The 17,624-nt window shown below is 37.0% G+C and overlaps 1 protein-coding gene across 2 annotated transcripts in view; it reads right to left on the bottom strand.

The window, feature by feature from the left end:
* The window catches only part of PEAK1 (pseudopodium enriched atypical kinase 1), a 317,451-nt gene that overhangs the window by 134,358 nt on the left and 165,469 nt on the right, over positions 1–17,624 (bottom strand). The window contains exons 2-3 of one of the 2 annotated variants that reach the window (XM_033189293.1): positions 17,230–17,313; positions 14,016–14,175 (exon numbers count right to left, since the gene is read on the bottom strand). The gene's annotated coding sequence lies outside the window, so the exon portion shown is untranslated. The remainder of the gene's footprint in view (positions 1–14,015; positions 14,176–17,229; positions 17,314–17,624) is intronic. The other variant, XM_033189292.1, reaches the window with a different exon arrangement.

Raw genomic sequence — 17,624 nt, 5'->3', positions numbered from 1 at the left:
GAGCCACCGCGCCGACTTTTTTTTTCTTTTAAATCTCCAGTTTTACCTTCTATAGTCTGTGAACATGGTGTGTATAATTTTGTTTCTTTTAATATTTGTTTACATTTTCATGTGTTTTAACATTTGATCAATTTTTGTGAATGTTTCCTGTATATCTGAAATGAATGTTTATTTCTACATATCAATTACATTAAGCTCATTCACTGCTCATGTTACATAAATACATGTGTTTATTTTTTTCTACTTTGTTCTGTCAACTTCTGAAAGATGTGTGCTAAAATCTCCCACTATGATCTTGGTTTTCATCAAATTAAAAAATTATTAGCTTTCTTCTCTTTATATCAAAGCTATATTGCTAAGTGAATTAATATTTATAAAACAATTTACCAAGATGATAATGAAATGTATCTTCATTTCTTTCAATTGAATGAGTTTTTGCTTTGAATTCTATTACTATGCCTACATTTTATTTGCCTGATTAATCTTCTTCCTAACCTTCTAGTCTATGTTTTATGTGCTTCTTGTAAACAGCAAACATTTATTCAAACTAATTTGAGAGGCTACCCTTTAATAGGTGAATGCAACCATTCTACATTGCATTTCTATTTCTCATGTTTTCTTATAGCTTCTATATTTTCTATATGTTACCTTTACTGAATTTCCTATGTTCCATTTTTCTTTCTCCCTAATGGTTTTGAACTTAAATATAGTTTCTTTTCATCTAGTAATTATGCTTATCATGAGTATTGCATGTCTAAAAAAAATGTCAGTTTTATAATTTGGACAGGTATTGAACTCTTAAGTACAAAATTATTTTCCCAAAGAATTTTGAAAGATACTATCCCACTATTTTTTTGCATCCAGCATTGGTAATTATAGGATTATTTCTGGTTACTACTCTTTCTATCTATCCTCAGTGTCTCTCAACTCGCCTTTTTTGTCTTCCTAATTGTTTGTCCTTTCTTTTGAATTGTTAACTTCAAAAAGCCCTAAAGTTTTCTTTTTTGATGAATGCAGTGTCATCCTCCACGTCTCTGATGACAGTAATTATATTTATTCTAAAGTCTTGTTTTGCTTCCTTTATTAACTCATCCCTTGGGCATTAGTTCTTCCATTTGTATAGTTTGGTACTCTTCTTCATGATATTAGTTTTCTTCAAATATTTCGTGATTCTGGGTTGTGACCCTATCTTTATTTGGACTTTAGAAATACCCTGTTAGTCTGTGACTGCTGTATGTGATTACAGCAGCATGAGTCGGAGGAGAAAGATGTGCCACTAGGTAGTTAAAATGGATAGTGTTCTAGGGGTTTCCTATCCTTTCTGGATATTGACAACATTGGGAGTACTCCCGTGGCTTTTAAAGCACCCAGATTTCCTGTTTTTGCACATCAGACACCAAGAAAAACTGTAAAGGTAGGGAGAGGTAGTTCTACATGTCTGTTTGTCCAGGAGGCTAGACATAAAGCATCCCCAAATAGCCATTCATACCTTTTGCAGTATTCCAATCCTATACATATTTTAGATTATAGTTCTTATCTGTATTCCAGTGCCATTTATCAAAGGCTCTCCATGGTTTTTGGCACGTTTTGCTGTTTCCTATCACAGTTGTATTTAAGTGGTACTATATATTCTCTATAGAGGGAGAGGAGGATTATTTTTAGGAATGTGTAGTAGCAAAGGGAGGCTGCAGCATGTTCTCAATGTACCATCTTGTACTGAAGTTTCAAAAAGATATGTTTTGGCAGAGATAAATGGACAATATTGTACATACTCTTAAGGGAAAATGTGCTTTTTTACTATACTTTCCCTTCTACTGAAGTATGATCTCATAATAGTAAGCAGGGGGTGTTTATCCAGTAGTTTCTAACTCTAGATGCACATTACTGTCCTGAGAAGCTGCTCAAACGTCAAAGTGTAACCCCAGAAATTCTATTTTAATTAAACAAGGGTGAGAAACACTGGTACAGCAGAAGAATAACTGCAGGTTAGGGAACAGACTAATTTGAGTTCAAACCACCACTTACTAAATTGAGAGACTTTAGGCAAAACAACTTTTTGAGCCTTGGTTTCTTCAGCTGTAAACTGGGTTTATAAAATTGTGATGAGGACTAGAGATAATATAAGAAGAGAGACTAGTATCATGCATGGTAAATAGCATATGCTTATTAAATGTTAGCTCTCCTAATGCTATGTATAAGTAAGTAGATGAAAAACATGGCATAAAGGAAGATCAAGTGAAACAGGACATCCCTTCATACATCAAAATCTTACAGTGACTAAAATTTAATTCCAAATGTTACAGGAGCTGACAATCACTACCAGATTTACAAACTGAGCACGATTATGGGATTTACAGAGTACTTCCGTCACATATTACCATACCTCCTGGGCTCTTTTAACATTCTCCTTTCAATGCATCTTTCAAAGACCACTCTCTAGGATATCACACGATTGCTCAATTCTACATTTCCAAATTTGAGAGAGTAAAATCTGTCAATAATAATGGCAACCTAATTATATGTTGCTGTTTGTATTTTTTCAAATACTACGAAAAATAGATGAGCACTTTTAAGTTGCCGGAAGTAAGAATAACTAGAAAGCTGTGGATCCCAGGAATTAAAGAAACTTTAGTGTCTTCCAGGCAGGAAACAGTCCAAACCTAATTACAACCAGCTGGAGACAGCTCCAATTTCAGGAATGCTTAGATACTAGCAAAACACAGTGATGCCCATTTGCTGACAAGTAAATGTTCATATCTTTATCATCTGTGTCATTCAGAAACATTCATATGCCATTTGGCAAAACAACTTCTTAATAGGTAATATTCATTGAATTCTTAAAAAAGTTTTAATTCATTTCCAAATACAACTATAATACTTCACTATTTCAACATTTGAGAAAAATTATTTTCTCTTGTTTCTTTACAAATGTTTGGTTTGGCTGGGTGTGTTGGCTCACACCCGTAATCTCAGCCCTTTGGGAGCCCAAGGTGGGAGGATCATTTGAGCCCAGGAGTTCAAGACGAGCCTGGGCAACATAGGAAGTCCGTCTCTACAAAAAATTAAAAAAATGAGCCCGGTGTAGTGGCTTGTGTCTTTAGTCCCAGCTACTTGGGAGGCTGAGGTGGGAGGGTCTGCTTGAGCCCAGGAGGTTGAGGGTGCCCATAAGTCTGGGCAATAGAGTAAGATGCTGTCTCAAGAAAAAAAGTTTGTGTTCATAAATTATTAATGATCATATACATTAAACAATACAGCCTCAGTTTTAAAAACTTTATTGTAAAAGTAAATCCACGGGTGTAATCACAGTAAAACTGACAACACCACCTTTATTTAGACTTAAACTAAACCTTAAGAGGGCCCAACTCTGGCTGAATTCAATATATATTAACATGGTAAGTCTGACACTAATCCTCAAAAACAAATTCTGTAGCCAATAAGCACATGGAAGAGTATTCAATGTCATTATTTTTCAGTGACATGCAAATTAAAATTTCAATTCTGAACAGTTTATTCCAGAAGACGAAGATATACTTCCCGTTCATTTTATGAGATCTGCTTTATCATGATGCTAAAATCAGGCAAAATGTTTGGTATAATTTGTTTGGCAGAAAAAAAAATTTTAAAAAGGTAAAACAGTACTAAAACAATCAATAAAAACTATACACCAATATATCTCATAAACATAAACACAAACATCTCAACAAAATATTCCCATTGTATGTAAAAAACATAATGCATCACAACCAAGTGGGGTTCATCCTGGGAGTATAAGGAAAGTTTAAAATTTTTTTAAAAATCTGTAAATGTAAACCACTATATTAACAGCTCAAAAAATAAAATCCATATGATCATATCAATTGATATAGAAAATCTGACAAAATCCAACAGCCATTCATACTGAAAACTCTCAGCAAACTTGAAATAGAAGGGAACTTCAACATAAAGGGCACCTACAAAAAAAACTACAGCTAACATCATATTTAATAGTGGGAGTGACTACTTCCTCCTGAAGAGGGTGCAAGACAAGAATGCCTATACTATCATCATTCCTCTTCTACATATCCTGAAAGTTTTAATGCAATAGACAAGAAAAAGAAGTAAAACGCATATATTGGAAAGGAAAAAATAAAACTATACCTATTTGCGTATGACACGACGATGTATGTGAAAAATCCCAAGGAATCTACAAAAAACTTCTTAGAATTAATAAGTATTTTAACATTGCAGGATACATGGTCAACATAGGAAAGTCAATTATATTTCTATATACAAGCAGTGTACTAATAGAAACCAAAATTAAAAAAAAAAACTTTCAGGCCGGGCGCGGTGGCTCAAGCCTGTAATCCCAGCACTTTGGGAGGCCGAGACGGGCGGATCACGAGGTCAGGAGATCGAGACCATCCTGGCTAACACGGTGAAACCCCATCTCTACTAAAAAATACAAAAAAACTAGCCGGGCGAGGTGGTGGGCGCCTGTAGTCCCAGCTACTCGGAAGGCTGAGGCAGGAGAATGGCGTGAATTCTTAAAAAAGTTTTAATTCATTTCCAAATACAACTATAATACTTCCGGGAGGCGGAGCTTGCAGTCAGCTGAGATCCGGCCACTGCACTCCAGCCTGGGCGACAGAGCGAGACTCCGTTTCAAAAAAAAAAAAAAAAAAATTACTTTCAGATCAGCTCCAAATAAAGAAAATTTTTAAAGAAATCCTTGGGTATAAATCTAAGAAAGCCAATAATAGGAGGGGTATGTTGAGAACTATAAAATGCTAATAAAACAAATCGAAGACCAAAATAAATGGAGACATAGACTAGGTTCAACTGGAAGACCCAACATAGTAAAGATGTCAATTTTCTTCAAACTAATCTGTACATTTAATACTATTCCAATCAAACTCCCGCTGTTTTCATTGAATAATATATAACAAATATTTTTCCACATCAATATTTTTCTATAATATCATTTCAAATAGCTACACACTCAATTTCTGGATTTATCTTAACATTAATTACCCAATCCTTCAAACTTGATGTTGAATTCTAGTATTTACAGTATGTTCCATATTTCTCTATTATAAACAGGGTTTAGTAAATATTCTCCTAATTCAATATTTGCACACATCTTTATTTCCTTAAGGTAAATTGTTAGAAGTACAATTATTGGATCAAACAGTATACACACAAACACACATATATTTATGCATGTGTGTGTATATATATATATTTAAAGTTTTGATAATACATGTTGTTAAAATGCCCTCTAGAAAGGTCTTTCACCTTTTAAATTTTGACTTAAAACTTAACTCCTCTGAAAAGCCTTCTCCAATTAGCCTTTTCCCACCAATCTCTATTTGGTTTCATTAAATTACGGTGCACTATTTAAACAATTACTGCTTTAATAAGACATTAAGCCTCTAGGCTATCTGCTCAAAGTCCATGCCTTTGAGGAAATGTAACAGGAGAAAATACACAGGATGATAAACTGGTGGGCTATGAAATCGCTAACAAAGGTGGCAAGAAAGGATAAAGAACTGGAGTTAAGAGGGTATCACTTTTTTTCCACGAAAGGGGTCTATTCTAACTGTTTTTAGATTTTCCTATTTTCAGTTTGTGTCCATTAAAAGGCAGTAGTTGCAGGTATGGTTTGCATTTTCTGTATTATCTTTGGAATCAGTTACTAAAAAAAAGTTCAAGCTATGGAAAATTTGTCAAATTCTCCATATCCTCAAAATCCATGTACGCTTTCTCTAGCTTTCTATCATGCCTCACTTATAACACATGAAATTCAAGTCAACTGATGTCTTCCAACAGGAAAGTATAACAATCATTCAGAAACACTGCCTATTGTGCCTTACTCTACTTATGAAATGAAATCACATATATTAAAGAAGAAGAAACCACCAAACTATGCATATTCAGCATTTGACATCACTCACAATTAGCTTGTACCAATTAACTAGGCCCAACATTGTGAATATGTTTCAATTAAGAAAAATTAATTACCTCTGTTAATTATGAAAGTCACAATGGGATTTGCTGCTATCTTTTAGGAATTATTTGCCGAGAAATGCTTTCCCTAGTTTATTTCTATGCTTCCAGTATATGATTTTAAAACATGGCAGCCAGTGTATTGCTAGATTCTTGCAAATATTAAGCAAATACACTAAAGCAGGAGCATATTTTACATAACCATGTGTCAGACTAAACTTGAGCCAAGAATGAGAAACTCATATCTGATTTATATTTGACAAATACAGAGATATCATAAGCTCCTGTTTTGAATGCCTACATGTTGTTTCCATGGCAACTGCATAAACATTTTCCTCATAAAACACAGCCATCTTCATTCTTTACATCCCATCATTTATTTCTTTCCACTCTCAGGAAAAAGCTTAATTTATTCCCCAGGAAAAATCGATCAATGATTTTCTTAATCAGCAGCATTGGAAGAGTAGGTGGCACAGTTATTTTTACGGAAAAACAATTTCCACCAACGCTCTTGCTATGTGATAGAAGGCCGAGGGAAAATAAAAGTAGTTCTTGCTTTAAGGAAAGTGTGAGTACAAGCTGCAATGAATAATCCTTCAAAGAGAGATGAGAATGTGTACCAGAAACCCACAGATGGGCTAGGTATGGTGGCTTACACCTGTAATCCCAGCACTTTGGGAGGCTGAGGCGGGCAGATCACCTGGGGTCAGGAGTTCTAGACCAGCCTTACCAACATGGAGAAACTCATCTCTATTAAAAATACAAAATTAGCCGGGCGTGGTGGCGCATGCCTGTAATCCCAGCTACTCGGGAGGCTGAGGCAGGAGAATTGCTTGAACTTGGGAGGCGGGGGTTGCAGTGAGCTGAGATCACGCCACTGCACTCCAGCCTAGGCAACAAAAGCAAAACTCTTTCTCAAAACAAAACAAAACAAAGAAAAAGAAAAAGAAACCCACAGATGGTTGGCAAAAGTAGTCACATTCAACTCTTACTTCTCTGTGTAGAATATGATGACGACTCCTTTATGAAAAAAATTATCTTTCATTCCTACAGAGTTTGGTAGTCTTTAAAAAAATACCTTTGCTGTGTGATAGAGACTGTATGGAATGGCTAGCAACTACAGGCAAGAGAAAGACGAGCCCACTTTAAAGTAGACCAAATGACAGCAAAAGGAGGATAAAAAGAAACTTTGTCTATTCTTTGAGACTGAGGTAATTATCACAGATTTCAGTGGCAGCAGATGGAAGATATCCCATATTGGAGTTTAGCTATCAAATTAACAACAATTTCTCAAAGTCCTCAAAGGAACAGTGGATCTATTGACATTTTTCAGTGCTCAGAATACTCCAGCCTTTAGTTCCCTTCTGCACTTGGAGCTCATTGGGCTAGCTAGGGAAGCCAATAGGGATGAGTATAGGTATTTACTGCCCTCTCCTCTGGGCTCTCCTGGTCCAACTATAATAACATTTATCAGTGTTTTGTTATTACTTATATATGATTTCCTCAAGGGACTTTTTTTTTTTTCTTTTTTTTTGAGACGGACTCTTGCTCTGTCACTTAGGCTGGACTGCAGTGGCACAATCTCGGCTCACTGCAGCCTCCACCTCCTGGGTTCAAGCAATTCTCGTGCCTCAGCCTCCCAAGTAGCTGGGACTATAGGCATGCACCACCACACCCAGCTAATTTTTGTATTTTTAGTAGAGGCAGGGTTTCACCATGTTGGCTAGGCTGGTCTCAAAACTCCTGACCTCAAGTGATCCACCTGCCTTAGCCTCAGGTGTGAGCCATCATACCCGGCCTCAAAGGACCTTTATAACATCCTCCCAGTCTAACACAATGTTCTGTGAATTGTAAGGTGCTTAATAAGCAAGTGGAATAAAAGAAAATTTATTCATAATGTATACACACACATTTTCTACAATACATAATGCCCCTCAGTCAAAACACTGAACTCTCTTCCAATAATTCCCCCACCACTTCAATGTTTCGATTCTCTTCACAGTCTTATTTCTTCCCCACTTGTACAAAGTGAATCTCTTAATAATCTACTCTTTTTCATTTATTTCCAAGGCTTATGTCAGGTATAGGCCAAGCATCTTTTGTATCTTTTTGTTTTTGGTCTTAAATGGATGCCTATTACCTGGGCAGGGTGGCACATGCCTACCATCCCAGCTACTTTGGAGGCTGAGGTGGGAGGATCACCTGAGCCCAGGAAGTCAAGGTTGCAGTGAACCATGATCATGCCAGTGTACTCCAGCCTAGGCAATAGAGCAAGACTCTGTCTCAAACAATTAAAAAAAAAAAAAGGATGTCTAACTGTTCTTGTACCATTTGTTGAAAAAAACTCATCTTTTTGGCCAGGCACGGTGGCTCATGCCTGTAATCCCAGCACTTTGGGAGGCCAAGGCGGGCGGATTGCCTGAGGTCAGGAGTTCAAGACTAGCCTGGCCAACATGGTGAAACCCTGTCTCTACTAAAAATACAAAATAATTAGCCAGGCATGGTGGCACACACCTGTAGTTCCAGTTACTTGGGAAGCTGAGGCAGGAGAATCACTTGAACCCGGGAGGCAGAGACTGCAGTGAGCCAAGATTTTACCACTGCACTCCAGCCTGGCTTGGGCAACAGAGTGAGACTCCGTCTCAAGGAAAAAAGAAAAAATTCATCTTTTTTCATTAGATTACCTCTGCATCTTTGTTAAGAAACAATTGAATGTGTGTGTGTCTACTTCTGGACTATCTATTCTGTTTTACAGATCTCTTTATCCTTTTAATGACAATATACTGCTCAAGTACTGCAGTTTGATTAGTAAGTCTTGAACCAGGTAGTGTGAGTCTTCCTACTTTGTTTCTATTCAGAATTGTTTTTGGGTTTCTAGTTCCTTTACCTTTCCAAAAAATTTTTAGAATCAGTCTGTTGACTCCTATAAAAAAAATCTGCTAGACATTTTTTTTTTTTGAGACAGAGTCTCACTCTGTCACTGGGCTGGAATGCAGTGGTACAATCTTGGCTCATTGCAGCCTCCACCTCCCAGGTTCAAGCGATTATCCTGCCTCAGCCTCTTGAGTAGCTGGGACAACAGGCACGTGCCACCATGCCCAGCTAATTTTTGTATTTTCAGTAGAGACGGGGTTTCATCATGTTGGCCAGGATGGTCTTGATCTCTTGACCTCATGATCTGCCTGCCTCGGCCTCCCAAAGTGCTGGGATTACAGGTATGAGCCACTGCGCCCGGCCCCTGCTGGACTTTTGATAGGTATTTTATTCAATCTATAGAACAATTTGTGAGAGCTGACATCTTAATATTGACTAAGCATGGTGGCTTGTGCCTGTAATCCCAGCTACTCAGGAGGCTGAGGTAGGAGGATCACTTGAGTCCAGGAGGTTGAGGCCGCAGTGAGCAGTCTGGACCTCCAGCCTGGGTGGCAGAGTAAGACTTTGTCACAAACCAAAAAACAACTCCAATATTGACTCTTCCAATAGTTGAGCACAATATCTCTTTATTGGGATTTTCTTTGATTATTTTCATGAGTGCTTTGTAGATTATCAGCACAGATGTTGCACATTTAAAAAAATTTTTATCTATGTATTTGTGTTTCATGGTGCTATTGTAAATGCTATTGTAAATTTTATAATTTCAATGTCCAATTATTAATTAATAGTGTATAGAAGGACCAGGCATGGTGACTCACGCCTGTAATCCCAGCAATTTGGGAGGCCGAGGCAGGCGGATCACGAGGTCAGGAGTTCGAGACCAGCCTGGCCAACATAGTGAAACCTGTCTCTACCAAAAATAAAAAAAAATTAGCTAGGCATGGTGGTGGGAGCCTGCAATCCCAGCTACTCAAGAGGCTGAGGTTTGAGAATTGCTTGAACATGGGAGGCAGAGGTTGCAGTGAGCCAAGATCACACCAGTGAACTCCAGCCTGGGTGACAGTGCGAGACTCTGTCTCAAAAAAACATAGTGTATAGAAATATGATAGACCGGGCGCGGTGGCTCAAGCCTGTAATCCCAGCACTTTGGGAGGCCGAGACGGGCGGATCACGAGGTCAGGAGATCGAGACCATCCTGGCTAACACAGTGAAACCCCGTCTCTACTAAAAAAAAAAATACAAAAACTAGCCGGGCGAGGTGGCGGGCGCCTGTAGTCCCAGCTACTCGGGAGGCTGAGGCAGGAGAATGGCGTGAACCCGGGAGGCGGAGCTTGCAGTGAGCTGAGATCCGGCCACTGCACTCCAGTCCGGGCGACAGAGCTAGACTCCGCCTCAAAAAAAAAAAAAAAAAAGAAATATGATAGATTTTTATATAATGATTTTGAATCCTGTGACTTTACTAATTCACAACTTATCATCAGTTCCAGTAGACTTTTTGGTAGATTCTCCGGGATTCTGTGCATAGAAAATGATTTCATTTGCAAATACTGAGAGCTTACTTCTTCCTCTTCAATCTGCATTCCTTTGATTTCTTTCCTTTTTTTTTTTTTTTATTTCTTTTATTGCTTTACTGAACTTGATACGACTACCTTGTCTTGTTCCCAATTTTAGGAAGAAAGCATTCACTTTTTCACCATTAAGTGTTACATCAGCTGTATGATAGTTCTCTTTGCCCTTTACCAGGCTGAGGAAATTCCTTCAATTCCTAGTTTGCTGAGATTTTTAATTATGAATTAATGCAGTATCTAACCACTGAGTAATCATATGGGTTTTTAAATTTTTTTCTTCTTTTTTTTTTTTGAGACAGTCTCACTCTGTCACCCAGGCTGGAGTGCAGTGGCACAACCTCCACCTCCTGGGTTCAAGAGATTCTTGGGCCTCAGCATGCCCCAGAGTAGCTGATATTACAGGTGTGTGCCACCGCACCTGGCTAAGTTTTTTATCTGTTTTTTTCAGTAGAGACAGGATTTCACCACGTTGGCCAGGCTGGTCTCAAACTCCTAACCTGAAATGATCCCCTCTTCTTAGCCTCCCATTCTTTTAATGTCTTGATATGGTGAATTGCATTGATTCATTCTGAAGATTAAAACAACCTTGAATTTTTTGGGATAAAACTTACTTTCATAACGCATTATCATTTTTACGTATTGCAGGTTTTGATTTGCCAATATTTTCTAGAAGATTTTTTGTCTATGCCTGTAGTTTTCTTTCTTGTAATCTATTTGACTTGTTTTGATATCACAATACTACTGATTTAATAAAATGAGTTGGGAAGTGTTAAACCTTCTTTTATTTCCTGGCATAATTTGTGTAGAACTGATATTATTAAATATTTCCTTGGTAGTATTACATTTTTTTTTTTTTTTTTGTTAGAGATGGAGTTCTTGCTATGCTGCCCAGGCTGGTCTCAAACTCTTGGCAAGTGATCCTCTCACCTTGGCTTCTCATAGTGCTGGGATTACAGGTGTGAACCACCGCACCTGGCCAATCTATTATTTTCTCAAATGAGCTTTGGTAGTTAAGAGATGAGGTTATGGAGTCAGACAAGCTTAGCTGTACCTCTAAATAGTCATTTGATATTGGACAATTTACTTAACTTTGAGAATGATTTCCTCATATATAAAATGGAAACATTAATAACAAGACCTACTGTCAAGCAGATTTGTAAGGTTTAAAGATAATCTGTATTCCATTGAATGAATGTTTGTGTCCTCCTCAAAATTCTTATGTTGAAACCTAATCCCCAACATGTTGTCATTTTGAGATGGAGCCTTTGGCAGGTGATTATATCATGAGGCCAGAGACCTCATGCATGGGATTAGTAAGAATCTTTATAAAAGAGACTCCAGAGAGCTCACTTGACCCTTCTGCCATGTGAGGACACAGTGAAAAGACACCATTTATGAACCATAAAGTAGATGCACTTACCAGATACTAAATAAGCTGGTACTTTGGGACTCCCCAGCCTTCAGAACCATGAGAAATACATTTCTGTCGTTTTCAAGCCACCCAGTTTAGGCCCAATGGACTAAGCATATTAAAAACTAATCCCAATGTTTCATATATAGTAAGCACTCAGTACACATTACTACTACTATATTTTATGTTATGTTATGTTATGTTATGTTATGTTATGTTATGTTATGTTATTTTTGAGATGGAGTCTCACTCAGTCACCCAGGCTGGAGTGCAGTGGCACGATCTTGGCTCACTGCAACCTCTGCTTCCTGGGTTCAAGCGATTCTCCTGCCTCGGCCTCCCAAGTAGCTGGGATTACAGGCACGCGCCACCACACTCGGCTAATTTTTGTTTTGTTTGTTTGTTTTTTGTTTTTTAAAGACAGAGTCTCACTCTGTTGTCCAGACTGGAGTGCAGTGGCGTAATCTCAGCTCACTGCAAGCTCCGCCTCCTGGGTTCACGCCATTCTCCTGCCTCAGCCTCCCGAGTAGCTGGGACTACAGTTATCTGCCACCATGCCTGGCTAATTTTTTTGTATTTTTAGTAGAGATGGGGTTTCACTGTGTTAGCCAGGATGGCCTCGATCTCCTGACCTCATGATCCGCCCACCTTGGCCTCCTAAAGTGCTGGGATTACAGGCGTGAGCCACCATGCCCTGTCCAAGATATTTTAAATCAAGCTTAATGTTAGTACAGGGAAGAATAATTAGAACATTCATTCTTTGGTATATAATTTCTCCTGCCTTATACTTATCAACATGAAACAGGTTCTGCATTCCTTAGAATCATTAGAACTAGTACATGATGCTATTTGATTGACTTTTCAAATCTCCTGCATTTCAAAGCAAGAAACTAGTTTCAGTCCATCATACCCATTCACTATCAAGACATAGTGACTCAAGCAAACAAATGATTATCTCTCAAAATCAAATTAATAGAAATCCAATGAGTAAGAGTTATAATTGTTCACTAGGATTTCATTTAAAAATTGGAAATATTTGAATCTTTACAAAACATGCATTGAAATAATTCTGGCCTAAGACTAAGAGGATCTAAGAATGATAAAGAATCTTAAGCCTTCATATAATTGCTTTCTACTCTACTTGAAATCAAATAGTATTTTCAATTTCACAAGAAGAAAAAATCTTATAATCCTTTAAAATTTCCCTCTCCTTTACTATTCTGGATTTTATAACTCCCAATTATTTCAAGATGATTTTCAAAAGGTAGAAAGAAAGAGAGGCAAAAGAGTAAATAAAGATTGTATTAAGATACGTAGAGACTAGATGTCAAGTAAGGAAGACAAAACATGAAATAAAGTTCAAAAAATAACACCAAAAAACCCTTTGTATATTGAATAGGAACTACTACCTATGTTACTTGATTATTTCTATGAAACGAAAAAGTAATTGTTGAAGGATGAGAGGTAGGAGGTGGGACTTGACTCCAGAGGTGGGGCTCAGACACTGGACAAGATAGAGGACTAGCTAAAATGGTGATGTCAGGGGGAACAGCAGCCTTCAATCATGCCATGTGAATTTACTGTTGCCATGGCAACACCCAGAAGTTACTGCCTCTTTCCATGGCAATGACCCAATGATTATTACCCTTTCCCTAGAAATTTCTGCATAAATCATCCCTTAATCTCCATGCAGTTAAAAGAATGTATAAATATGACTGCAAAACTGTCCTGAGCTGCAAAAGTACCCCTGCTCTGCAGGAGCAGTCAAAGAGCTGTGATACCATTGGAGCTGTAACACTGCCTGTTCAATAAAGCTGTTTTTTTCTACCTCTGGCTTGCCCTTTAATTTGCCTTCGCAAAGCCAAGTTCCCTCATGGGTTAAGCTCTGCTTTGGGGCTCACCTGCCCTGCATCAGACGGACTAATAAATATACTAGTATTTTCCATATTCTTTCTCAAATAATCTTACATTTCTAAATTAAGTTTATAACTAGGGGAAAAAAACTCTTGTGAGCAAACATTAAGGACCAAAGTCTGATTACACTAAGTAAGTTATAAAATTTTAAGCTTTATCTATAGTTTGGCATGTAAGTTAAACATTTAAACTTAAAAATAAATTCTTTCCAGTCATCTAAAATTCTTGGTGGAAATGTAACATGTTAGGAGAATTCTGCTTACCGTTTAAATCTGAAACACTTCATTCATTCTGGTGACAAAGGTGGTTTTAGCAGTTGGCATAACATTCCTTCCAAATTTCAAGGTGCTTTGGGTCTTTCTAAGACGAATGTCCTTTCTTCCTTGACTCTCATTCCTTAGTTTCTGAAGACAGCAATGTTAACTACAAGAGAAAAAAACAGAGCAAAACAGGAGAGTAATATAGTTTCAAATATATTGGACATCTTTTCTTAGATATTCCTAATATCACCCTCACTCAACAGTTATAATTCACCTAATTCATTTAAGAAATATCTTCTTTACTTAGGTGGAGATACGCATAGAACCTCACACACTCAAGACCTCCCCATGGCATACCAAAGTATCAGTAACTTACAAGACCCGAAAGAGCACTGATGCACTTGAGATTTTCTAAGTCTTCATTTGATTGTTTTTGTAGAGACTTATTCTACTAGAAGTTTATGAATATTAATTGAATGACAAGTCATTAAACTCGAATGTCATAAAAATATGATACTAAGGGCCACAATGTCCAACTTCAGTATAACCTTTCTAAAATATTGAAAGCAGGTATCTCCAAATGTAAATACTTCACTAGCCACTTTGCAGTTTTAGTTTAGGCTCAAGTACGATTTTTAATTTGGTTTTTAAAAAATCACCCAAAATTAAATACATCTCTACTTATTTCTGATTCTTGGGCATCCATTTTATGCATGTTCAAAACTGACCCAACCCCTAATTTGTTTCACTATAACACCAAACACAAGGAAAATAACTGAGTTACTGTACACTATATACAAGAGGATGTATATAGATTATATGCAAACACCACATTTTATATAAATAACCTGAGCATCTATGAATTTTGGTATGCATGGGGGGTGGTCCTGGAGCCAATCTCCTGAGGACACACCAAGGATGACTGTAATTCTATTTATTATAATATTCTTTTGCTAGTATGATCATATATTATACTTCTACATATATTACAAAACCTCATAATGATACTATTCAACTTTTGTTTTAAAAAGTCAGCTTTTTTTAAAAGAAAGTGTCAGAGGAAAAAAAAAAAGAAGAGCCATTTGTATTTATCACTCTTGGTAGTATTCATTTCTTCCTGTAGAACTGAGTTTCCATCTGGTATCATTGCCTTTCAGCCTTAGAAACTCTTAGTAGTTCTTATACTGTATGCTATTAACAATAAATATCTAAGTTTTTAAAATCTGAAATTGTCTTACTTTACCTTCATTTTTCAATGATATTTTCATTGGATATTGCATTTTGACTTAAAGTTTTTTTTTTTTCTTCTTCCTTACAACTCTTTACTGATGTGATTCCATAATTTTTTGTCTTCGATTTTTCTGTCAGCTGTCAGTAATATTATTGCTATCCCGTATTTAATGCTTCTTTTGTTTTGTGGCTATTTTGAAGATTTTCTCTTTATCTTTGAACTTTATTTCTATTTTTTTGACATGGAGTTTTGTTCTTTTGCCCAGGCTCAGGTGGCACGATACTGGCTCACTGCAACATCCACCCTCTGGGTTGAAGCGATTCTTCTGCTTCAGCCTCCTGAATAGCTGGGATTATAGGCACCAGCCACCACGTCTGGCTAATTTTTGTATTTTCAGTAGACATAGGGTTTCACCATGTTGGCTAGGCTGGTCTCAAACTCCTGACCTCAGGTGATCCACCTGCCTTGGCCTCCCAAAGTGCTAGAATTTCGGGTGTGAGCCACCAAGCGTGGCCTAACTTTGGACTTTAGTAGTATGACTATTATATGTCTAGATTTGATTTTCTTTGTATTTATTCTACTTGGAGTTTATTGACCTTCATTCTGTGAGTTATATTTTTGGCCAATATGGGAAATTTTTAGCACTTATTTCTTAAAAAAAATTGTTCTGTCCCATATTCTCTCTTCCTCTTGGGGATTCCAATATATACATAAGTTTGACTGCTTATTATTTCACAGGTCATTGAGGATATGTTCTTTTTTAAAATTTTTTTCTCTTTATTCTTATTTTTTTATTTTCTAACCAAGTAAGCAGCAATGAGTATTTATTATTTTGTTTGTTTGTTTGTTTAAGAGGCAGGGTCTCACTCTGTCATCCAGGCTGGAGTGCAGTGGCATGATCACAGCTCACTGCATCCTTGACCTCCTAGGCTCAAGCAATCTTCCTGCATCAGCCTCTTGAGTAGCTGAGACTACAGTCACATGCCACCACGCTCTGCTAATTCTTACATTTTTTGTAAAAACTGGGTCTCACTACATTGCCTATGCTAGTCCTGAACTCCTGGGCTCAAGCTATCCTCCTGCCTCAGCCTTTCAAAGTACCAGAATTACAGGTGTGAGCCACCACGCCCGCTGACATACTTTTATTTATGCATCTTTCTAGACAACCATATATGAATTATATACTTAGGAACTACTGTGTGAAAGGCAGTGTTCTAAGTACTAGAGAGACAATAAAAACGCAAGATCTCTGCTCTCATAGAGTTTACCTTCTAGGACAGATAGATGGACAAATAATAAACTGATTTCAGAGATATTCAATGTTCTGAAAAAAATAAAATTGAGTGTTACAAAGAGAATGGGAAGGTGAAGATGCTGTTTTAGACAGTATATAAACTAAAACTCTCTGAGGAGATGATGCCAAGTTGAAATTGAATAAAATGAGCCAGACACACGTAAAGATTTAGGAGTAGAATTTTCCAGATATAAGGCAAACATGTCATAAGACAGGTAGAAGTATATAATGCTCTTAGAAAAAATGTTTCTAAATTATCAAAACAATTAACTAACAATTTGTGAGACGAGATCTTAAATATCATACCATTACCATGCCCAAAATTTAAAAATTGGCCTGATTTTAAACCTATTTACTAATTATTCCTGTGTAATAACAACAATGAAATAACAATCATTTTAAATTGTTAACTTATTTTACTAACAACGGAAATTGTGTTTGGGTTCTAACTTGCCATTTATTCAAAGCTTCTGCCAGTACCAATCTTTATTTTTATTTCATATTTGAAAACAAAAGTTCTTCTCTCCCTGCATTAGAAAAGAAAGAAGTTGTCTTTCTGTTTTATTTCTTGACAGTGTTACGATGTTTTGGGAAAACATCATGAAGACATGCAAACAAGAAAAGTATTCCCCAAATATGCAGCCACATGCTGCTATGTCACCAACCATTTATGATGCAATAGCAGCACTCACCTAAATTAAACCTAAGCAGTTTCTTCCAGAACTTTCATGGTACTGGATTTTGGCTACTGGTAAAGAACAACATCAACTATACACCTTAAGGGGGAAGGAAAGAAAATACACTTATGGTTATAAACTATGAAATGTATAATAATTCTTCTAAAGTAGGACTTGAATTACCATTATGGATATAGCACCAAACAAAACAGTAGGGCACATATTTCAATCCTGCTTCAGATAGATATTAGAAAACAAATTCTGAGCATTCTAACAGGGGACTGGCCAGTACGCTAAAGGACATCAGGTAGAATAAAGAAAATATGCTTTGAAATGTATTTTGTATTCTAACTGGCTAATAGGGTTATGTGAAAGACATTATAGAAACATAGGTAATGCAGAAAAGAGGC

This window comes from Trachypithecus francoisi, unplaced genomic scaffold (genome assembly GCF_009764315.1).
Source record: "Trachypithecus francoisi isolate TF-2019V2 unplaced genomic scaffold, Tfra_2.0 Lachesis_group3, whole genome shotgun sequence".
Lineage (NCBI taxonomy): Eukaryota > Metazoa > Chordata > Mammalia > Primates > Cercopithecidae > Trachypithecus > Trachypithecus francoisi.
The sequence above is the reverse complement of the archived record's forward strand: the minus strand, read 5'-3'. Positions and strand labels throughout refer to the sequence as shown.